The sequence below is a fragment of the Electrophorus electricus genome, chromosome 1, assembly GCF_013358815.1.
Source record: "Electrophorus electricus isolate fEleEle1 chromosome 1, fEleEle1.pri, whole genome shotgun sequence".
Lineage (NCBI taxonomy): Eukaryota > Metazoa > Chordata > Actinopteri > Gymnotiformes > Gymnotidae > Electrophorus > Electrophorus electricus.
In genome coordinates, this window is record NC_049535.1 from 14,726,388 (window position 1) to 14,751,480 (window position 25,093).

General features: G+C 45.4%; 1 long non-coding RNA gene across 1 annotated transcript; it reads left to right on the forward strand.

Moving 5' to 3' along the window:
- The first annotated feature begins 234 nt into the window (after nt 1-234).
- LOC113580089 lies at nt 235-9,404 on the forward strand. Its single transcript, XR_003410938.2, has 4 exons — nt 235-332; nt 439-662; nt 6,490-6,636; nt 9,194-9,404. It is a non-coding gene; the product is annotated as an uncharacterized LOC113580089 (long non-coding RNA).
- The last annotated feature ends 15,689 nt before the right edge of the window (nt 9,405-25,093 follow it).

Here is a 25,093-nt window from a genome sequence, read left to right on the forward strand (position 1 = left end):
GCAGCTGCGTGTTTGACCTTCTTTGTTATCTTTTATAAAAAAAAAAAAAAAAGCTTGGCTGATCTCCATTTCTCAGCGTTTGCCTTCTGATCGGATCTTTCCCAGATGTCGACTATTAGATTCTTGTCATTAGCCGTCAGCGGATGCGCGTATTCCGATTAGCCTGCCCCGCCAGCGTGCTTATTGAACCTGTCATTAACAGCTGAACTGCCACTTCCCTGTTCGCCTGCAACAGGAGACGTCGGGATTCTGGCAGCCTTTCTGCGGCACCCCTCGAGGGAGCGTGACACGCGGGAACGCGGCAGCCGAGCACCGGCGACGCCCCGTAATGGGTAGGACTTTTTTTTTTTTTTTTTTCATTTCATTTTTTTTTTCATAAACAAGGAGGATATTTGACTTTCTTTCTTTTTCTTTTTTTTTTTTTTTTTTACCTCCAAGAATGTTGTAAAGCTAACCCCACGCGCTAAACCCACGCAAGACCGAAAGCGCGATCCGTTTGGTGAGAGGAGGCGCACACCAGCTCCTGCGTCCCGGTGACCAGAGCGGCGCGGAGTTTCTTCGCGTGCTTGCTGGACTCCTCCCTGTTTCTCCCCCCATGTGCAGATAAGGAGGATCCAAAGAGTGCTGGTTGATAGTAGGGCCCCGACACATGTGCCGTAAAGGTCCTGTTATATACTCACTGATAAGTATACAAGAGTCTCTCTCTCTCTCTCTCTCTCTCTCTCTCTCTCTCTCTCTCTCTCTCTCTCTCTCTCTCTCTCTCTCTCCAATGACTGTATGACAAAAGCTATTTGTATTTACTTTTTTCTTCTAGAATGTCAGACGTGTTTATGTTTAACAATTCCTTTCCTTTGATAAACGTTTGTAGCTTTTTTTTATTACCAAATGTTTATAGTTTACATAAATACTCTTTTTTTTCAATCTGAGAACAAATCGAATTCACAACAAGTGACCTACAATATTTACCTGACTGAACAGCCCACTGCCAGTGCTCTGTTTGGTTCCGACAAATCCAATAATTGCTTTGCTGGAATGGAAGCCAAAACAAGGCCAATATTTGAGCACAAATATTCCTACAATGTTTTTTTCCTGAGTGTGGCTATCCTTTTACTGCAAAGAGGAGAAAAAAGGTAAATCAAAATGAAACATTGTCTCTCACGCAGTCTGCCCAAGAGAAATAATATGAAAAGGAAATATTTGTTTGACCAAAAAAAAAAAAAAAAAGCCCCACACAGCCCGAGGTCATCCTTTTGACTAATATGAACTTCTGAAATACATATAAACCCCAGTCCTATTAGACATAACAGAGGCATAGTCAAATCACCAGTTTATTGGTTTACTGGAAGCAAATAAACACTGGAAAAGTCCATTCAACTGTGGCGTTTTGACTAGACTGGTCCATTTGAGTAAATAAGTAATCTACACTAAAGGATTTCAATGACAGCTTATGTATAAGAGCACAACAATGTGGTGGCATAGTCTTGTTCTGATTTTGTACAACCTTTCTGAGCTTTGCAGCATTTCATGCTGTGGTTTTGCCTGGTTGAGCACTCGACGCAGCACTCCTGTCGTGAGAGGTATTGTGACGGATCAGTAGCGGTCGAGATTACGCCACGTTAGTCGCGCGAGCTCTCTGTCTGTGATGGTGCGGGATAGTTCACTTGACAGTACCTGATAATGATTGTCGGAAACAAGGGTCGGTATCGCATGTCAGCCTTATCCGTGTGTGCCGTGACTGTAACAGTTCTCTCCGTGCAGGTCTGGAAGCTCTACGAAGGTTAAACGTCGGATGCAGGGCCTTTCTGCTCTCTTTCTCTCTCTCTCTCTCTCTCTCTCTCTCTCTCTCTCTCTCTCTCGCTCGCTCTCTCCCCCTCTATCTTTCTCTCTATCAGTAGGAATGCCATTGCCATTGTTTACGCTCTGCAGAAAACAAAAGCAAATGGCTGCAGCTTTCATGGGAATTCGTCCCTGAGGGTGACTGAACTCAACATGCTCTAATGCTTGACCTCGAGGCAATGTTTAGATGTACGGTTGCACCACAAGACACAGGCCAAACAAACACAACCAACACAGATCTAAGCAACCCAAGCATGGTACAAACCTGTTACGAACGCCGCTCATTCCTTGGACTTTATTTGTGCATTTCTTCAGCGTCCCCCGAGGTGACATGCTTCGGTGGTGACTTCAGAAGATTGTAATATCATAACATCTGTCTTATGATGCATTGTGAATATGTAACCGGCTTCCTCTTCTGCGCAGTCTCTCAGATGAGGGGCGCATGTACCTCGATGCGTCTGGAGAGGGGGCGCGTTGCGGGGCTTACGGTGTTGGTGTGGCACACGCAGTGGTGAGAGGCAAACGGACGCTAATGGCACATCAGGATTCAGGCGGGGCACGGCGCAGGGCATGGCGCGATGCGGCTAATCTAAGTGGAGACTCTCGAGCTAAATTGGTTTTGCTGTACACATAATGAGACGCGATGAGAGATGCCACAGGCTGGCAACAGGCAGCTGAAGGTGTATGTTCACGGTGGATGAGCAGGTGTGCTGTGGAGGGGGAGGGGGATTCCCGCTGAGATCCTGGAAGGGTAAAGCTGAGGTTGGCGGTTTAGAGGTTAAAGGTTAAAGAAGAAACTCTGGCAGGTTTTCTTGGAGCATCTTGGCTGCAAGTCCCCTGAAACCTAAATCTAACCCTATACCTAAACCTAAATCTAAACCTAACCCTGAAACCTAAACCTAACCCTAAACCTAACTCTAAACCTAAATCTAACCGTGAACCTAAACCTAACCCTGAACCTAAACCTAAACCTAACCCTAAACCTAACTCTAACCCTATAAATAAATACTTAGGGTTTTAATTTTCAGAATTAAAAATATTCAGCCTAATGATTAAAATTGCTTTATTTATTTATTTATTTTTGTGAGCATGCCAAATGGATTGGACTGTATTGATTTTGGGGTGTTTTTATGTTTTCTCTCGTTTGGTTTTAAATCAGGTATCCTCGGGCATAAAGCGCAAAGGTGCTTGATCCAATACAAGATGATGGTGTTTCTAAATGATAACATGTCAAGCTTTTCTGAGCCGTTCTGAGTACAGACTGCCAGCTCCACACGTGTTTTCACTTTAAGGCCGTGCCTATTACCACAGCATCTGATCAAATAAGGGGAGTTAAAGAAAAGAGAATGTGGAGGGAGAAGTGCGGTCATCTGAAATGTTAGGCAGAGTGTTGAACATGGGAGCCTTCTCTCCGTTTTCCGATCTTTATGTGCTTCCTTGCTCGGATTGGGCATTTCCCAGGCGACCTGTCCTCCACTTTTGCTTGCCGAAACTGAAGTCTGAAGTGTGCGGTGGCTTCCCACGTGACATTGGAAATTATTTCAGCATGTTGTCAATATATTCCAAATCCAAACAGAATATGTTGTAATGTGTTTCCAATATATTGCATTTTGCACGGCTATGGGCCAGGGCCCTGCAGTAGTTCTACACCGTCTCGCTTGTTTGGTTTGCGTCTCGTGCTGATTGCCCACCTGTGCTAGCCGCCCAACTTTGATGCCTCGTGCGTTTCCTGTGATTTAAATAAGCACAAGGCTGCAGAGCTGCTTTCTGCCTTGGGCCAGCTCCCCGCCAAGTTTTTATTATTACTTACTGTGAAGGTGAACTTACTCTATTTCATATTATCATAGTAATTGAGCGTTTATGTGTGCATTTCCCCACGCTCTCGCGCTCTCTCACGTCTTCCTCGCGGCACTTTGAACTCCTTACACCTGGCTAATGTCAACCACGGCTCGCGCACGCACGCGCGGGTACGTGGTCGTGGTTGTGTCCCCCCTATACACCCTTTCCCGTTAAACTGGAGTCACACCCCGATTACTGCGTTGGAAACAGCTTGCGTTCCCCATTTTCAGAAGCAGAGCAAAGCCCACACCGTCAGGCTCGCGCACTTGCGTGTGGCACATATAGGCCTTAAGCGCGCTCCACCAAGAAGGCACGTGGGTAAATAACTACGGTAGATAAGAGTGGAAATCTATCGTCATATCATCTTTACAACAGTTTATGGTCGCCGTCAAGTGACATTTATATATGACATTTTAGTTTGAGGCCAATGGAGAGCTGGCTCAGAAATAAAGCTATAATTCATATCACCTAGCTGTCACTCGTGCATTAATATTATGACCATATCCGTCATGCTGGCCATCTATTACACACACGCGCAGTGAAATGCTGTCCGGCGTGACATAAGAGAGGATATTACCCTCATGGCAGGCTGTGCTCGGGCCGTTGCAACGCATCAGGTGAAAGCGAATGTGACAGGGAGTGCAGATCTGCGCGCCTGCCGGACGCTGTGCACCTTTCTGGACGGGCTTTGGAAATGATGTATGGCAACGGATGTTAATACAGCATTTAATAAAGCATCTTGTCATGAGGTTCATCAAACACTGAATTCTGCATCTCAGCAACCTTACCATGCTGTGTCATCCCTATTATGTCCTGTTCCATTTCGCGTTTGTACCTGTTAACCTCCTGGTTTTCTGTTTCTTTACTCTTTTTTTAGGAGCAATATCTATCACGGCTGCACGCCGCAATGTATATTTAATAAACCTTGGTGCATTCGTGTTACTGCGGGACATAGAAGAGGCCCTTCTCCACTCCACGGTCTCAGCATCCGTCAAATGGGAGGGCGATTTGCTACGCCAAGGTGCCTCGCGTGCCGCAATTCATTTTGGCGTGCGTGTCAGTCCCCGTCTGCACTGACGTTACAAATGAGAAACGGGAAAATCTCCGCCTTGGGAAACCTCCTCACCGGATGCCCCCCGTCGCTGTCGAGGCACCGTGGGGGCATAAGCCGCGCGCGCCTTTAAAACGCATGTTGATTTTCCATACTCCAATATTGACTAACTGCGTCCCTGTTTGATGTATGCAGCCTGTGCAAACTCACCGTCGGGGCTTAACGGGTTAGTTCTGCCTCTTGCAGATCACGCAGGAAAGCCAACGATGCCCTCGCATTACAACCCACTGCTCAGTCTGACCGACTGTGCAGACTTTAGCCTCCTGCGCTCCCTGTCCCGCTCTCTTTATATCAACAGATTTGAAGAGTTAAACAAAGCTGCGAAACCATGGCGACCGAAATGTGTTGGCTTTTGTTTGTTCTCGTCGAGTCGAAGTTTATGGGAAAATGCCGTAAAGAAGCGCGGGGTTCCGTGATTAATCGTTACATGTTATTATTCGTGGTAAACAATGGAGCTTGGGAATTTCACCCCGGCTCTAAATAGAAGAGTGGGAAGCTGGGGCTTGTGCGCAGGGGACTGTTTATAGAGGAACGCTAAGTGATACCCCGGTGGAACGGCTCGTCGCTCTGCCACTGTCTCTCCCGAGCCGTCGGTCCGCGGCATCCTCCTTTCCGAACATCGTCCTTGTCTTCAGGCGTCCAGATGCTGAAGAGACGCAGGAGGCTTTGGAGCTAAAGCTGTAGATTTGGCAACGGTGGCGGTCCACTTTCTGCCCTCAAAAAGAAAGCAAAAAGAAACCCGAGTCTGGCGCATCACTGACGAGTGATCGCCGTTCCCAGGTTTCCATATAGGCGCGCACCTATATGTGGGCCCAGGCCTGTGTCCGGGTGCGGAGAGGGAGCGTCTGTGTTTGCGCTGGCCAGGAGTTGCGCTGGAAATGGGGTGCCGACTGTTTCAAGCTCGTGTGTAATGCGCGGTTTACCTTCATCTGGATATTTCTTTTCTTAAGAGGTTCTTGGTTGTGACTGTAAACCAGTGATACGAATGTCACTGATGACACACAAAAAAAGAGTTTTAAAAAGGGGTCTCTAGTTCATGTGGCACTGTGATGAAAATGAACCCGTTTTTGGTTTAGTTTTTTTTTTTTTTTTAGAGGAGGGGGGGGGGGTGGTGCTCAAAAACTTTCTTCTTTTTGAGAGTTTACAGTTTTCTCTCCCAGTTTCAACCTTCAGCAGATGCGTTTCTTACTTTGCTCTGTTGACGTTTTTTTGTTTGACAGGGCTTCATCTCAGGTTCCGATGTGTGTTTAAATTAGAGCTGAGGTTATTGGCTTTAAAACTCTCTTTCTCTATCTCTCTCTCTCTCCCTCTCTCTGTGTGTGTGTGTGTGTGTGTGTGTGTGTGTGTGTGTGTTTGTGTGTGTGCGTGTGTGTGTGTTTTACTTTCCCAGGCTTTTCCAGAGCCTGCCAGGCTGAGTGTGGCTGACCCCACAGCCACAAACTTTTTCATTATAAACCCCTCCCTCCAATTCCTAAGACAGTCTGTAGCTCTTCCAAACTGTTTACAGCCCCCAGAAAATGAGCTTGAATTATATGTTTGTGCAGTAGATTCCTTTGGTGGTTTTTAGTCAAATGTTTGCACAGGACAATTAGTTATCTTTGGTTAAAATTACTGTGACCCAAAAGAATGTGTTTCTAAAGTAGGCCCTTCTCATTTTTATAACAAACTTGGCCATGTGACATGATAATCCTGCACACTAACAGGATCTCCAGAGCTCAGGGATATTTGGACGAAGTCATAAAATGGATCTGCAGTAGTTCTGCACTAGTGGGTGCCGGAACACCCGAGCTGAGCCAGTGAAGCCCCACTGCAGGACCATGTCTTGGTCAACAACTGAAGACCTCTGTGGGGTAAGTTAACTGCAGATCTTATGGCCAAAGGGCAAATATTTCTAAAGAAAATCACAGTCACACGCACACACACGCACACACACACACACACATAAACATGCACACGCACATGCACACACACGCAGACATGCACGCATGCACACGCTCACACACACATACACACACACACACACACACACACACACACACATTGTTTGGCATTATGGGGATGCTGCAAAGTCTCATCATGGGAAATATTCTTGTTTATTATATGGGTGAAACATGAGAATCCATTTAATATTATTCAAGTAGGTCAGACATGAGCCACAGAGTGTGCATCTAATCAAACTGAATATTCAATGGAAGAATCTTTTTCTTCTTAATTTCTCTCTCTCTCTCTCTCTCTCTCTCTCTCTCTCTCTCTCTCTCTCTCTCTCTCTCTCTCGCATCTCTTTCTGGCTTTCTTTGGTTCCAGGTTCAGTATTCATGTAGTGAGTGAGACTAGTGTATGTGAAGCAGTAATTAAGTATATTTTTATGTACATATTAGTGTACTTAAGCAATGAGCTGTAATATCTAAAACATTCCTCAGTATTTTTTTTCCGAAACCACATTTGCTCTTATCAACTCCTTTCTGCCCAGCAAATCAACATGCAGTGAACTAAGTGCCTATTCCACCTTGGGACCACCACTCATCACCTACACCACCCATCACCTACGCCACTCATCACCTACACCATCATCTACACCACTCATCACCTACACCATCACCTACACCACCCATCACCTGCACCATTACCTACACCACACATCACCTACACCACTCATCACCTACACCACCCCTCACCTACACCATCACCTACATCACTCATCACTTATACCACTCATCACCTACACCATCACCTACACCACCCATCACCTACACCACCCATCACCTACACCACTAATCTACACCACTCATCACCTACACCATCATCTACACTATCATCTACACCACCCATAACCTACACCATCTACACCACTCATCCCCTACACCACCCATCACATACACCACTCATCACCTACACCATCCTCTACACCACTCATCACCTTCACCATCACCTACACCATCATCTACACCACCCATCACCTACACCACTCATCACCTACACCATCACCTACACCATCATCACTTACACCATCATCATCTACACCATCATCACCTACACCAGCATCTACACCATCATCACCTACACCATCATCTACACCATCATCATCTACACCATCACCTACACCACCCATCACCTACACCACTTATCACCTACACCATCAACATGATGGTTGCTGGAATTAATTTTATAGTTAATTCTGTGTACTAACCAAAGCCTATTTTCCTGTATTCCTGTATGTCCTGCCTATTTACATTTATATCTCATTTGATATTGCACAAATGAAATCGTAAACAAAAGGGATGAAACGGAGACCTGACACTATCCCTAACCTTAATTATATATTAGGTTTTCATATGATCTTTTTTAGATTTTCTTATTTATATAGCTCCTGCAAGTTCTTATGACATATGAGACCTTTGGTGTTGCTCTCTTAGGGAAGACAACCCAGGACACATTCATCTCACTGCACTCAGTGCACTTTTTTTTTACTGCACTTTGAAAATGTACTTTTCATTACATAACATTTTCATTCCTCCATTCAAGTACAGTTTCAAGTTTGGTTTATTTGTCACATACATAGCCATACACAGTACAACACGCAGTGAAATGGTGGAGAGTGCTCTGTCCAAACTGAGGAAGAGAACCAGGGGTGCATAGAGAAAAAAATATATATACAGAGAAATATATATATTCTATGTATGTACAAAATATATTAATAATGTATGTACAATATATATGTATATTATGATTATATACACAATGTACAATGTATATGGTTGAGTATATATGTACACAATCTACAGAATGTACAGATCCAATCACCTACAGTTTACTGTTGTTTTAAAGGCACATGAGATGGTACAACCTCAAAAAAGAGCAAAAAATTATGTTGATTATGGAGATGCACTGCAATTCTACTAGTAGCTTGGAAAACACTGAATCTCATGTGAAAACATTCAACTATTAAGTCAGTGAAACATGGCACTTAGTCGGTATTCTAATGTGATATGTAGTTTTTGCAAACATATGTTTTTGTAGAGTACTATACTGCTACGCTTTAAAAAGGCCATCCAGTTATGTGGTCTGCAAAAAAAAAGAAAGAAAACCAAACAAACTGAAAATCATTTTAAAGTTGTGAAAGTTATTTGAAGAGTTTTGTGACAAATTATAATAATTTAATGCTAGGATATGCAAGCTGAGAGTTTTTAACAATGCAGTTGAGGCATCTTCATCTTCATCTTCATCATCATCTATGTCTTTTTCTTCATCATCATCATCAACGACAGTGCATAAGAAATGATTCACTATTATCTCAGCTGGGTTATTTGCTTGTAAAACAACTAAATAAAAGGCTACAACAATAAAACAATAATGAAATGAGCATTAATAGAGTGAAAAAGTAACGGTGATGGTCTATGTGTGTTTCAGTGTAAGTACAGGTGGCACCGGGGAACTCTCAGCCCACGAAGTCTTCAGCATGGCTCCCTGCTGGAATGGGCCGGGTGGTGTTCCACCCTCAGCAGAGCTGCAGATGTGTGAAATCACATGGTCAAGGGGGAAAAAAAGCCAAAAGAGGAAGCGTGAAATAATTGACCATGGTGCCACTTTTTTGTTTAAGGAAATAAATACTGCTTTGATATATGGCTTTAAACACAATTGTGTGTGTGTGTGTGTGTGTGTGTGTGTATACACAGCTGATGAAGCCCCTCTGTCTGAAACATTCTTTAATACAATTTTGAATATTTCTAAATCTATTATTACAGTACACTGCAGTTACTCACCTAAAATCTTCTTTGGATTTATATACATACATATGACCCCATGGAGTACCTGCAGTGTACTGTACTTAAATACGTAGAGGTGCAACTTTTCTATGCAGTGAGTTTCACGAAGGGAACCTTCATCAGCTGTGCAAAGTGCTCCATGTGTGTGTGCAAGTGTGTATATGTATGCATGTGTGTATGCATACAGCATCTAGAATGTGTGAGCAGTAGACTGCATAGGTACTGTTTCAGCAACTGTGTGTCTGCTGTTGTCTGTGCTGCTGTAGGCAGCCGTTTCTCTTAATCAGAATCACCTGAGCATTGCTGGAAGCCCATCAGACAGCCTGGGCTTCCTGGAGAGAAGACTGCACTCTGCTCCATAAATAACACCACGCTTTCATGGTGTGCAGATGACAGGAAGGGCCCAAAGAGTGGAATGTCCTCCTCTCCAGAAAGGAAATTAATATCTTGTGATTTTACTAAAGCATTCTGAACTGGTTTGTTTAAAAGCTAAAGCGTGTGTGTGCGTGCGTGCGTGCGTGCGTGTGTGTGTGTGTGTGTGTGTGTGTGTGTGTGTCGTGGTGGTGGCGAATTCTGGGTACTGATGCTTTGAGGAGAGGTGAAGTCGCATCCTGCTTGCTGGCGCTCCTTCCCAATCCATACTTCCTGCACTCCCAAGCCCTGGCTAGCTTTGCACTGCCGTTTGAAGTGGGCTCTCGTTCACCGTGAAGCGGTCCTGACTCGGAATCTCTCTGGACGTCCAGGGAAGGCTTATTTTTTGTCGTTGTTGTTATTGCGGTTGCATCTCTGGAGATGATCCCGCACTGGTGCAGAAATGACAGAGAGGGCGGTATAGGGAGGTCACGCAGGGTCACCGTGTTCAGCACTCAGACGTGTGCATATCATTCAGCACTCAGATGTATACAGGTCATTCAGCACTCAGATGTATACAGGTCATTCAGCACTCAGATGTATACAGGTCATTCAGCACTCAGATGTATACAGGTCATTCAGCACTCAGATGTATACAGGTCATTCAGCACTCAGATGTATACAGGTCATTCAGCACTCAGATGTTTACAGGTCATTCAGCACTCAGATGTATACAGGTCATTCAGCACTCAGATGTATACAGGTCATTCAGCACCCAGACGTGTACTGATCATTCAGTACTGATGAGAAATTGGTGGTCTGGAACCTTCCTCAAAACAATGGCTTAGGCCACGTCTAGTTTAAAGTCTTTTCAATGAACCCATTCAATGTCCTTGTTTTTGTAAAGATCAGCAAGTCTTGATTACTAGATATGAAAAATATGCTTTTTGAGACATTTTTCAGGTTCATTGCCACTACAGCACTGTTGCCTGATGAGAGAAAAATTTCTGCCGAGAAAATATGTGCTGTTTGGATTTCATTCCAACTGAATTGCTAGTAAATGAGTGATTTGGTGTGAGATATTCTAATCAGTAAAACATAACAATTCCCTTCCCATGGCCTATTTAATAAAATTAGTTAAGGAAAAGTACAGTTCAAAGGAAATTATTCAGAGAAAAAATGCAAGTGATTTCCATCATAATAAAATGCTTCTGAGTGAAGAGAACCATGTGGTCATTGAAAAGATGTCCAGTGTTCGCCGCCTTTCATTGGACTGCCCTGGCTTTACGACACTCTGCTCCTGGACGCCACACTCCAGTGCCACGTGAACGCTATAATCGCTGCAGTTTTTTCCCTGAAGCATCTTCAACTTCCGACAGCGAGGAACACATCCAGCTGGGCTCCTGGTTCATTCACAGGACCAAGTCTGATGTCGAGTTTAGCGTCCAAAAACAGTTAATGATGCAAATCACAGAGTCTTGAAAAGATGTGATGTTGCATTTCAAATGTCCTTCCACTCTCTCCCTCACCCCCTTACTCCTCACTCTCTCTCTATCTCTCTCTCTCTCTATCTCTCTCTCTCTATCTCTCTCCTCACACTCTCTCTCCTCACTATGTCTCTCTCTCTATCTCTCCATCTCTCTCCCTCTCCCCCTTACTCCTCACTCTCTCTCTCTCTCTCTCTCTCTCTCTCTCTCTCTCTCTCTCTCTATCTCTCCATCTCTCTCCCTCTCCCCCTTACTCCTCACTCTCTCTCTATCTCTCTCTCTCTCTCTCTCTCTCTATCTCTCTCTCCTCACTATCTCAGTCTCTCTCTCTCTCCTCACACTCTCTCTCCTCACTATCAGTCTCTCTCTCTCTCTCTCGCTCTATCTCTCTCCATCTCTCTCCCTCTCCCCCTTACTCCTCACTATCTCAGTCTCTCTCTCTATCTCTCTCTCTCAATCTCTCTCTCTCAATCTCTCTCTCTCACAGTCTCTCTCTCTCTCTCTCTCTCTCTCTCTCTCTCTATCTCTCTCTGTCAATCTCTCTCCTCACTATCTCAGTCTCTCTCTCTATCTCTCTCTCTCAATCTCTCTCACTCTCACAGTCTCTCTCTCTTTCCTCACACTCTCTCTCTCCTCACTCTCAGTCTCTCTTTCTCTCTCTCTCTCTCTCTCTCTCCTCACTCTCAGTCTCTCTTTCTCTCTCTCTCTCTCTCTCTCTCCCCAACCCACTTTTGTTTTACATTCAAATGAAATTTGACTACTAGGTTTTATTAAAAAGGAAAAAAAAAAGGTATTTTGTGGCCTCACCACACAGAACAGGTCAAGAAAAGTTCTCCTTATTTTATGGGGATTTGAAATAGTATAAATGTCAAGTTAGAAATATAATATTAATCCCCCTCAGACTGCTAAAGCACCCATAGAGCATGCATGTCTGTCAATGTATTCAACCAGACAAACAAACTCCCAAAATAAAATTAGTTACAGGGTTTTCTTCTGCAGTTATACGGGTAATATACATGTTCGGTAGCAGAGTATGCCGTGAATCTCTTAATGTGGGACAGTGAGTATCTCCAGGCTTGCCTGTTAAGCCCAGTGTTTGACTGTAGTAGCTCAGGAATGAAACAGTACCACTTAAAATCAAATCCATCATGGTAGTGTTTAAACCAGCACTGTGTTAACTTTCTTCTGTTAAAGACTGGTGAAATATTAATAGCACTTACCTCAGCGCAGCGTAAGTGTTATTAACTTCACCAAGGTATTCTTAAGTCACGCAAAAAGGGTTACTAAACTACCATGATTCCTCGTACTGTCTTAAAATAAAGAAATTGAATCTACAAATCATTAAACTGACTCTGTCACTGGCTGGAACACAGTCAGGATAACATTTCATGAGCAGTAACTCACGGATTCTGTCAATGTCTTTTTTGAAGGTTTTAGCCTATAATAGCGTGACCTTAATTGACACCTAGAGAGTTTCTTTACCTTTAAATTCTTGCCTCACTGACTTCACCTCGGATGGCTGGCTATGGTGTGTAAGAGAAAGAGAGAGATAAAGTGAGTGTGTGTGTGTGCGTGTGTGTGTTTGACATGCCTCCTGCTTCGTGTGGTTAATTCGTCCCCGGGGCCCCTGTCGTGTCTTTTGACTGACACAGAGGTCTAGCAACGTGACTCGCCATCTCCATGGGCAACCATTGGACCGTCGTCCGGGCTTCCGAGCCGGAGCGAAGCTGCAGCGGTCACATCCGCCGCAACGGTGATTTCGCTTGGCATTAGCGTCTCTTGTCTCTCATCGATGACAGATTGATGACTAGCGATCACCAGGTATCCCCTCCTCACAACAACTACCTCACCCATGCCCGCCTGTCACGAGAGACACATTTAATTAATGTAATGATCAAAGCAGGAAAGAGCGAGTTTGGCCCTGAGGTAAAAAACAAAACAAAAAAACAACAACCCAGTGAGCCACCGCGTTTGGCTAATTATTTAGCATTAAGGTAGGCAGACTTTGCGTGTATATGACTACTTCAAAAAGATTTGATTGGGTTTACTTACACCCACTTATTGCCTGGAGAGGAACGTTGTGACATCAAAACATCAGGGTGGATAAGGAAGTTTGAGTGTTGAGAGGTGCCACAGGTAACCATACTATTTCTGATGGGCTGTTTACACAAACACACACAAAGTTCTGGCTGATGGCATTTGTGAGTAATTTGAGCAACTTTTACCCAGGCGTGGGTAAAATATGTAGGGCAGAGAAACATGGTGACATAGCTTTATAAGTAAACAACTCTTCTCAGTGCATCAGCCTCCATGCGGCAATGAAGAAAGTACTGTTTTGTGGGCTTAAAATGTGTTCTTAATCAGAATGACGCAATATCACCGAAATTTTGAATATTTCAAGTTGGAAGGTTAACAGTGGTTAACAGGTTTGTGCGTGTGTTTGTTCCCTCACTAACAAATCAGTTTCTGGCTTGACAGACCTCCTCAGCAAACACAAACTTTCCATATTCTGAAGTCTGCCTGCTATTGGTTGGCAGACCAGGTGCAAAAGGGACATTCATAGAACATTAGTATGTATGCAACCCCTCCTGAAACCAAGCATGGAGTAGTTTTTGCACTCTGCTCGCACTGCCAAAAGCTAATTCCGGTGAGTTCGCTCTGTTGTGCGATAGCTCTTTCCATGACGATAGCCGAGGGGGGCCGCACCACACGGGTCGCAGCGACACGAACCCGTCCAAGCTCAGCTGCCAGCGACTGCGCTCTTCTGGGGGCGCAAAAGCTAATCGAACTTTCGGAGAGTTTTATCCAACTGTTTCGGGGGTAAAAGCTCTCTGCTGTTGTTTGCTGTCGCAGTCATTCGCTGCGCGGTGGTCTCGGTCAAGCGAAGACAGTGGCTGCAGAAAACCAGGGGCTCACAAAACACCGACATTGGCGGTCGGCGAACCGCAACCCCCGCACCTTCATCAAACGAACGCATACAAGCCACCTTTCAGCATGCACTCCCGATGAATTAGCAGTATGAAAATAGTATGAAAGTTGTACGGACAGCAAATGAGCTTGACTTAAAAACAACAGCCCAACCTAGCCCCAAGCACAGCTTTCTGTCTGACCTTGTTGGTGGTGTTTACAGGCGTGTTATACACAGCTGATACAAACACAGCACGTATTTCATATTCCCCCCTTCTATCAAACGTTTAGATGTGCAGTTTTGTAAAAACATATTTATGCGCCACTCATCACAGTTAATCAGCAGCACTTAATATAAACAACAATGGCTGAAATTAAATGGCCCACAGCCTCTCGCGCTCCGTCATAGTTATGCGTGTCAGCCATCCTCTGTGCCACAATCAAAGTCTGTTAGAGTGGCACATTAAGGGAGATTAAATGAGACTGGGATGCCAAAGCTGTCAGACAGGCTGGGGCTTGATTTCATATCGAATAATTACTAATATTTCTCCAACGGGCGCAGCCTGTTATTTGACCTGATTGAGTGCCTGAGGACAGGGGTCAAAGGTCAGTGTGACCATGTGGAGAGCACTGGTAGAATCAGTGAAGGCGTGTAAGGTACTTGCAGGCACTCTGTTAGAGACGCTTCAGATGTAACCTCTCTTTGTCTCGCTCTCTCTTTCTCTCTTTCACTCCCTCTCTCTCTGTCTCTCTCTTCCTCTTTCCATCTCTCTGTCTCTCTCTCTCTCTCTGTCTCTGTCTCTCACTCCCTATATAGCCAGCCATAGCAAAAAACAAAAATCCCACAATGAAAGAATATATATATAGCACATTTAGAAGAACATGGGTTAACCAAACTGCTGTTCACAGTTCTCTAAGGAATATGTAGACATATTACCACTGTCTACTGCTCCAGACCGTAACATATACAAACAGGTACACATACAGATATGAGTACACACAAACGTACAAACATATATTTGTACAGCTGTCCCTCACTCGTAATACACTGATGCCGTGTTCAACCTCCTGGAAAGAAAACGTGGACTGGAGAGTGGATTGGGGCCTCCTCATATGTTGTGTTTGCTTATGTCATGCTAATTCTGAAAATGATTACTGCAGTTACTGGTGGTTATTTATTTTTTTCTACATATGTCAGCATGACGCAGAGCTAAATCTGACATGGCCAGTGCTAAAAAAAAAATAAAAAAAAAAAGGAAAAGTTGTGTTTTGACCATTTTTCACTGACATCTCCATGCTTGGACTTTTAAATTTGTTGACAAGTGAATATGAACATTGTGTTCCCAATTGAATCATGGCCCGATTCCCGAAGACAAAGCAGGCTGATGAAGTTTGTTATGGTGTTATTTTCATGGTTGGACCTCAGAACAACTCCGAGATGCAACCGTTTGTATGTGTAAATGTAACCAATCAGAAGCCATGTAACAATGTGGCTTTATGAATGAGTTATTGACTATTTGTGACTATGGAAAGGAGGGATGTCGTCTGTTACCATCCCAGCCTGTGAGCAGGGCAGAGGGGAACACGCATCAATAGTGAAATAGTGACACACACACACACACACACACACACACACACACACACACACACACACACACACACACACACACACACACAAGGCTTTATTTGAGTCATGTGAGAAGGGTGGAGAGTGGGAGGGGTTTTGATAGCCCCCATCTCAACTGCAGAGACAGGCAGACAAAAGGCACAGTGTCTGTCTCCCTGCTACCTCGAGGTCCTGGCAAAAAGGGCCAGCACTCCACCCCGAGACCTGGCCGTCCGGACCTATTGTCCCCCCCCGGGTGGCCCCGCCAGGCTATGGGGCCCCCAAAGCTAGAGGAGACCTGCCTTAAGACAGCTGCAGCCCACCTGCGGAGCAAGTCAAATTAGGGAAGAAGCCCTGCTGATGGGGAGTTCAGCGTGTGTGTGTGTGTGTGTGTGTGTGTGTGTGTGTGTGTTGGAAGGGATGGTCGGTTTGGATGCGCTTTGTATTATGGTGCTTGTGCTCACTTTCAGTCTTCTGACCCAAGCTGTACCAGTGCCAGTCTCAACAGTTGTTGAATGGTGAGAACCGTTCCCAACACACACATGCATATACGAACGACAACACAACCGCTATACACTCACACACCCCCTTACATGTGTTTTGTTTAATCCGCATTTTTGCTTGTTTTTTTTTTTTCAGTAAACGTAATTATTATCTATAGAGCATCTAATAAAGACTTTATGGCTAAGATATGACTTTAGGTAGCTGTTGGCTGCGTTGTTTGTGGCCTTCTGGTCCGTACCAGAAATGCTCTATAACACACAAATAAAAGTCCCTAATGTAATTTTTCTAATGGTGAAATATATCTGTAGGTCAAGTATGTATGTAGGATGCATTCCAACTTCTTTTCCTGAAACAGGGCAAACGAGAAAATTGGGAATAAAGGGAGTTTGGGGCCTGTGTGTTTTTGCGAGTCATCTCATATGAATGGAGCCAGCCTGAGGCTTCCTTTCATGTTAACAAGGGACGCTCTTGTTCCGCACCCCTCCACTAGCGTCTCCTCCACCAGCGGATAGAAAACATATTAATCATAATTTGGACGCACATAAAAAAAAAAAAAAACCTACGTCTTTCTGGGTCACGGCGGAGTGATGCGTTTTGCTAGCACAGGCCGCTCCATTGTGCCGGAGAGCTCCTTCTCAGGCACGCTCGCTGTCTTGTGACTCTGGAGGTCAGGGGAAGATGACATCATCGCCTTGACACGCATGGCGGGCCTGACAGTGGCACCTTGTGTTCTGGGGCTCGTAGACCGACCCATTTCGGCCTCTCACAGGACCGATTGTGCTGCTAGCCCCTCTGCCCTTTCAAAGAATACCTTTCTCTCTCATTCTCGCTCTCCTTCTCGCGCTCTCTCCCTCCCTCTCCTTTCTCTGTCTCTCTCCATCTCTCCCTCACTCACGCTCTCTCTCTCTCTCTCTCTCTCTCTCTCTGCCAGCAGCCGTGAGAGGAACACAGAATGCTTCTTCACATGATGATGAATGGTGCTTGACCCACGAGGCCGCTCAGCCTGAGCCGCTCAGAGCTGCAGATCACCGCACGGCATTTCTGCCTCTGGCTCCAGGTGGGGGGGGTTGGGGAGGGTGTCGTCGGTGGTGGTGGTTGGTGGGGTGGGGTGGGCCCACATTGGGGTGGGCGGTATTGGTGGCTGGTGAGGGAAGTTTCCCCACTCTTTGGACGGTGGTGACATTTGCCATTCGCAGCTCCGTTCCAACGTCGCCGCTTACAGCAGCGTGGCTAAATGAAGATTAAATACGAACCCTAACCCTCCTGATTGGAGGAGAGAGGACTTCTCCTCTCTCTCTAGATCTTCATTGTAATGAGCTCCCAGCTTCATTCACTGCGTCTGACTCCTCTGCGAAACACCTCGTACCATGCGAAGTTTGCCGGAGCAAGGGCCCTGGCTATATGATTAATTGTGCGGAGCAACAGTTATAGCAGGATTAACAATTAGCGAGACCCGTCAAGCACTCAGTCTACGAGGGCAGACTAATTGAACGGCTGGTTGGCTATTGTATCCCAAAGCAAGGCAGAGAGAGAGGCAGATAGATCCGGCTCCTTTCATCTCTTGTTCAGGCCCTAATGCTGTACTCAGTCAAGGCCGGCTATCGCAAAATAAACCCGGGCTAATTTTTCATAAATATTCATGTCTTCCCAAGAAGTTTTTCAAAGTTACCTTCATGGTGCATTCTACCTCGTCTGAGACTATGATAGTCGACGGTAAAGCTTTGCTTTTTCTCCCTCCTTACTTCCTCCCTGTTATGGTGATGTTATGGAACAGTTGAGAGTCCTGCTGCACTTTTTCCTGGTTTTTCTTGTTGGGAAACATTTGGAAATGTGTACAGAAACTTGTGTGTTCGTTCATTCGCATTCACATTCAAATTGACAGTTATAGACACCGCAAGCATTATTGCTTGTGCATGTGTGTTCTGTGCTAATTCCAAAATATATGATTTATTTTGTTCTTTGATTTAATTTTAAGGCATAAGACAGTGCCGTTCCTTTTAGTTGCACTGAAAATAGGACCAGCAGTAGTGAATTCTGGGTAACCTGTGTGGGGCTGGGCCGCCAGCCGGGTCGGGGGCTGTGGGTCTCGGAGGGACTGGAGGTTCCTGACAGCGTTGTGGCGGGAGTTCATGGGAAGACTCACATCTGTGGGAGTGGCGTGAATCTGACGCTCTGGCCGTGCTCATGAAAGCTCTGGCAGGAAGCGGCGCGTCAGCCGGCCGGCTGGACTGTCGGGGGGGCCTGCAGGGCTAGGCTCCTCTCCGCGGAGCGCGGGACATATCAAAATATCTGACAGACTTCAGGATCATGAAAACGGCTCTCCCGCGCGGCGTTTGTCCCTCGCCGGCCCCTGGCTGGCCGGCTGCATTGTCTGATCGCTGGGAGCTCAAATCTGGCCCATTCGGAGGAACTCAGTGTGTGTTAATACCATGTAATGAAATTAAGGGGTGCAAGCAGGCTTGGAGCTGGCCTCCCTGGCTGGGTTGTTTTTCACCGCGTGGGGACGGAGAAGAATGGAAAAATATCACTGCCATATTTCTGTTATTAATCATGCCGAACATCTATCAAGCCTGGCTGCACCAAACTGTCAGATGTAACGGATTACCAGGAAAGTGCAGTGAATGAAGTCTGCTGACAATACACAACAAAACAAAAACAAAAACAAAAACAACCCTGGTGTGGTATGAAACTTTGAGCCGGTCAGAAAGCTTCGTGTCTGCGTTATGAACAGAGAAAGGGGTGCCGTCTTTGTGATTACATGCCCAAGTTGGTTTGTGTGCCCTGAAGCGACATGGTGTTAATGGAAGGTGGCCAGGTTGCTGGCATCTTGGTAGTCCATGTCAGAGCAACGGTCTTGACAGCCCACTCTGTGGAGGCCCCGAACACCCCCCTCCCCCCATCATTTTTCTCTGTCTTTCTCTCGTTTCTGTCCTGCTGGGTGTGCATTCTCAAAGCCCCCCGTCCAATTGATCCTCTCCTCTCCCGCCCCCACCCCCTAACCCCACCCCCTAACCCCAACGCCCCAAACCACCACGCCACTTGTCTCTACCTGCCCACACCGAGGTCCCCCATACGGACCCGTCCCCTGTCCGCGCGCCTCGGCCTTCTCTGTCCTCCCATAGAAACGTGCCGCACTTTGCCCCGAAAAATATTCCTCTTCCCCAGGACATGAGGGGGAAAAACCCTTGTGTTAAACCTCTAGGTACAGAAGGCTGTTAGCGGTTGCTGATGATAGTAGGCAAACATTAACATAATAATTAGTGTCTTGTAATTGTTTCATTAAAACCAGTTGTTCCATTTCTCCTCGTGTTTTCCCAGAAGACGGGAGGATGTTGGACGGCAGCCAGACGGAGGCAGCTCCGCCATGTTGCCACTGGAGCGCTCAAGATGTTTGAGCCAGCGCACACGAGGAGCAGAGGAGGCATTTGTTTCAGGCTTTCTGCTCTCTCTCTCTCTCTCTCACTCTCTCTCTCTCATATGCATGCACGCACACACACACACACACACACACACCCCCACACACACACACACGCGCGCACACACACACACGCACGTACGCGCACACACACTCACACATGCTAAAGTCCCCCCATTTCTGACACAAGGCAGAAGCCATTTAGACAAAAGCACATATCGGTTGTGTGTGATTTGTATGAAAGTGCTTCTGTTCTGTTTTACACTGAACCTGAAGGCCTGGTCATATTTTGAAATGTTTATAATAATGGTTACATTTATGTATACCTATAACATATACATATTTATACATTTAAAATATACATTAATTCTCGCAATATTTGGTAGATTCTATTTAAATAACGGCCTTAATCCTGCAATTCATACATGCACAAATAATGTCAAATTATTGATTTTATCAAGACATTTGGTGTGTCTAAATGTTACACTGTAGGTTGTGTAGGTTGTGTGTCATCACCACTCTCTGTCTGAAGGTTGTGTAGGGTGTCATCACTGCTCTCTGATTGTAGGTTGTGTAGGGTGTCATCACTGCTCTGGCTGTAGGTTGTGTAGGGTGTCATCACTGCTCTGGCTGTAGGTTGTGTAGGGTGTCATCGCCGCTCTCTGGCTGTAGGTTGTGTAGGGTGTGTCATCACTGCTCTCTGATTGTAGGTTGTGTAGGGTGTGTCATCACCGCACTCTGGCTGTAGGTTGTGTAGGGTGTGTCATCACTGCTCTGGCTGTAGGTTGTGTAGGGTGTCATCGCCGCTCTCTGGCTGTAGGTTGTGTAGGGTGTGTCATCACTGCTCTGGCTGTAGGTTGTGTAGGGTGTCATCGCCGCTCTCTGGCTGTAGGTTGTGTAGGGTGTCATCACTGCTCTGGCTGTAGGTTGTGTAGGGTGTCATCGCCGCTCTCTGGCTGTAGGTTGTGTAGGGTGTCATCACTGCTCTGGCTGTAGGTTGTGTAGGGTGTCATCACTGCTCTCTGGCTGTAGGTTGTGTGTCATTGCCGCTCTCTGACTGTAGGTTGTGTTTCATCGCCGCTCTCTGACTGTAGGTTGTGTAGGGTGTCATCACATATGACCTACATACACGTCCTACACAATTTACAGCCAGAGCGGTGATGACACACCCTACACAAAAATCTCTGACTGTAGGTTGTGTGTCATCACCGCACCTATACCTAAACCTAATCCTAACCTTATTAACTAAATAAAATAATAAAAACTCGTATTATTAAAAATGTATTTAGTTTTTCAACACACACACACACACACACCAAACTCAAAAATTCAGACTTGCACACGCAGCAATATAGCTTTCCTCTCCTGCCATTCTCCTTTTTCCTCGTCATCCCTGAACTTCTGAGGACGGCGTTTCACTCGAATCGAGACGAGTGATTTAAAGCAGATCGCGTTTCATTTACCGATGCGCCTGCTTCTGCTTTAGCGGAGTTAGATGAAGAGGGAGATGTACATGAATGTATATAACAGTGGCGTAACCCGCTCCACCCCTAAAGACGGGCTCCAGTACGGCGTCGGCGAACAGACGGCGTCATGTTGACAATGTTTCACCGCACTTATTGAATCCTGAAAGGAGGGCAATTTTAGCGACATTGTGCAATATCGGGGGTTAGTAAACATAAATAAACAAAATGAACGTGTGAAATATGAATGTTTGTTTGTGTGTGTTTGCTTGTTGACGGCGGATTTTCGGCGTTCTGTCCCCGATTCCTCCCAAAAGACTGATTGCGCCGCAATTAACTTCCTCAGCACTATCGATAAATCAACATCCTGGTATTTGCCGACGCTCGTGCTGTTGCGATATTACACGCGCAGGCCATCTGTATGGCGGAGATCAAATAACTGCCTCGGATATGCCGTCTTGGGCGAGGGGAGGTGACGGGGGCCATCTCTTAGAAAATTATTTTTCATTCTTCATCCGCGCCTCCACTGACAAATATACTCATTTTCTCTTCATTGTGTCGAACAAAAAAACGCATTTGGGGAACGAACTGTTTCGGTTCCCTGTTTGCTATCAAACCAATATCGGAGTCGCCGTCATCGTTTTAAATTCAAGCGCGTCTAATGGATATCGGATAGTTTGCAGAGCACTTTTGGCCAATCTGAACGTACGTGCGTGTTTCTCAAATGTAAACTTTATTTCTGCGCAGCAAAAGTTAAAATGTATACCAGAACAATTTGATTACGGCACTGTGAGTGCACATGTTGTTTCCTGAAGTGCAGAGGTCTACGCACAGAACCCCCTTCCCCCCAAACTCTCGAGTCTTACATATTCATGCATTTATCTGCATTACTCTAAATATGCAAGCTAGGCCTCTAGTACACCCATGATAATACTAAATCCTGTTTATGTTCAATATTTGTGCAGTATTACACCTCAAGAAATATTAGAACTTCAAGGCACCAGGGGGGACAGACGCACAAAACTGGCCCTTAACATAGGAGAACAGATGAACAGAGAGAGAGAGAGAGAGTCACACATATTAAATTGTCTCTAAATATGTAAAGTGCCCATCACCCTTTCCATGGCCGGCAAGCAGAGAGCCCCCAAATCCAGCAGAACTATCAGCTCCTCTGGCACTCTCTGGGGCCGGGAGGCGGGGCCAGGGTCATCGGCTCCCCGGGCCCTACAGGGGAACAGGGATTACTCTAGAGCAAAGCGTGGAAGGCTTGGCCAGGCGGCGGCTTGCGACAGCGGGCGGTGGCCCGCGGCGGTGTCTGCCTTGTGCACGCCCCATCATGGAAGGGGAGGTCACACAGGGACCGGTTCATTTTCAGCTCATGATCTGGTCGTCCGAGGGACAGGCCACTGATTCAGGTTCTGGCTGTGTGGAGGGTCCGTCTGGAGGCGCATGTAAAGAGCTTTGTTCTCTTGACTTTGATAAATGTAATGGAGATAAATATATAAACGAGAGGAGAGCAATGGCACCCAGAACACAAACCACCTTTTGCTGTTTTCTTGGGATTATTTTTGTAGGTCACTTATCGGCTAATTCAACTCATTCTCTGCCGTAGTTAGACTATATTCTAAAGCCAATACATTAGCTTTACCATACCTCTACTTATAACCTGGTACACGAAACACACACTCGGAGACCTAAAGGAAAAAACTAAAACACACACACACACAAATACTTGTGTGGATTGTGATTGCAGCCTTTGCAGAATCAATTATATTTAGGAAAGTACAGAACACAAATGATAAAAATACTTAAATACTTAATGATAAAAAGACTTGAATGACTTATTTTCTAGATTTCTACATTTTGCATATTCTCAGTTCTTCAGAGACGTATTGATCATTTGTAGTAAAAGCTACAGTTGCTCAGTCTGAGGTAATGGTACTCTTTCTCTTTTGTGCTTTCACTTTCCATGCGGTGGTGATTTCACAGTTACATGTTATCAGGCAAAGAGGCAAACCATCCAAATGTGAAATATCACTCACACTCTCTCTCTCTCTCTCTCTCTCTCTCTCTCCCCATCTCCTTCTCACCTGCTCTTTCTCTCTTTCTTCCCCCCTCTCTCTCTCCCTCTCTCACTCTCACTCTCTCTCACTCTCTGTCTCTCTCTCTCTCACTCTCTCTCTCTCTCTCTCTCTGCTGGGGGAATGCTTATGCCAGAGAGGGTCTCGTCCAGCACTTGAACTGAGCACAGATGCTCCTTACAATCTCTCTCTCTCTCTCTCTCTCTCTCTCTCTCTCTTGCCCATCTCCATTTCACCCTCTATCTGTCTCTCTCTCTCTCTGTCTCTCTCTCTGTCCAGATCTCCCACGCTAATTCTCTCCTGTGTGACGTCTGTTCCTTAAATTCATATGGTCCCCAAAAACAAGAAAACTCCAGTCTGGCCTACTGTCTCACAACACACACACACACACACACACACACACACACACATACGCACACACACACTTACACTTTCCTCTTTATAAATAAATGATGCTAGTAAAGACCAAGTTTCTAGACATGAACTCTGGAATTGCTCTTTGGCCATCTGTGTGTGTGTGTGTGTGTGTGTGTGTGTGTGTGTGTGTGTGTGTGTGTGTGTGTGTGTGTGTGTGTGTGTGTGAGAGAGAGAGAGAGTGTGTTGGAGCAGCAGTCCATGGTCCATGGGGATGAACGGCTGCCCCAGTTTCGTTGTCGTGGTGGTTTGGTCCATCTGATGGGCGAGAAACCAGTGACACACATGTCTAAATTTGGCCTCGTGTTCCTCTGCCAGGGACACGCAGAATGTCCAAAACACACACAGGCCAATCTCCACTAATGAGGAAGGACATTGTAATTAGCACCATGCTAACGTACAGACCTGTACCCACACACACTGCTGAGGCTGTAATCATGTCGCTTACAGTTTCGCAAAATGGATTCCGATTACGAGTCACTACAGGCGTGCTACAGAGTGCTTTTCTTTCCCAGAATTCTTTTTTTTTTTTTTTTTTGTGGGTTTTTTTTTTGTAATTTTTTGGCACATCAAACAATTGTAAATTGTGAAGCCATTGTGTGTTTGTTTTGTGTCATTTGTTTTATATGGTTTTGGAAATGCAAAGTAGTCATAGGTGATTATTCAGTTTTGTTTTGGTTTTTCTGTCCTGTGTGTTCTAGGGTCACGGGAAGCTCACTTCACTTGCGGGTCCATGGTGTGGCTCTGTTGTAATCTCTGTGGTAATCTCTGTGGTAATCTCTGTGATAATTGAGATCATCACCTTATCAAGCTGTGAACCGCGGTCATGTGCTCGTCTCTCTGTCCACACCGAGAGCAGATGGGTAACATAAAAACTAATCTAATGAAAAACAGAAATCTGTAGCGGGTGAAATAATGCAGTATTGGAATTTGCTGTAGCGCAGAGTAATAAACAAGCATGTAGGAGCAGCATTGTATAGCAATTTGAGCTTTATGTTCAAGGACTGTTATGCAGGACAGCTCATAATGTTATGCAGTGTCTTCATCCTGCAAATTACCCTGATACAGGATTAACGCTCTGATTAGTGCAGTAGCCCTCAATTTCCCCAGGGGCCATAATTACTCTCACCTGTACACAACACTCCGTGAGTGTGTGTGTGATTGTGTGTGTTGGGGGGTTACATGTATATAAATCTATCCGAGGATGAAATGTCCCTACAAAATTGTCTTAAATGTCTTCAAGGGGACATTTTTTAGGGGCATTTGTGTGGCAATCCCATTTTGCCTTTCTCTCCCAAAACAAATGCTTGAAAAAC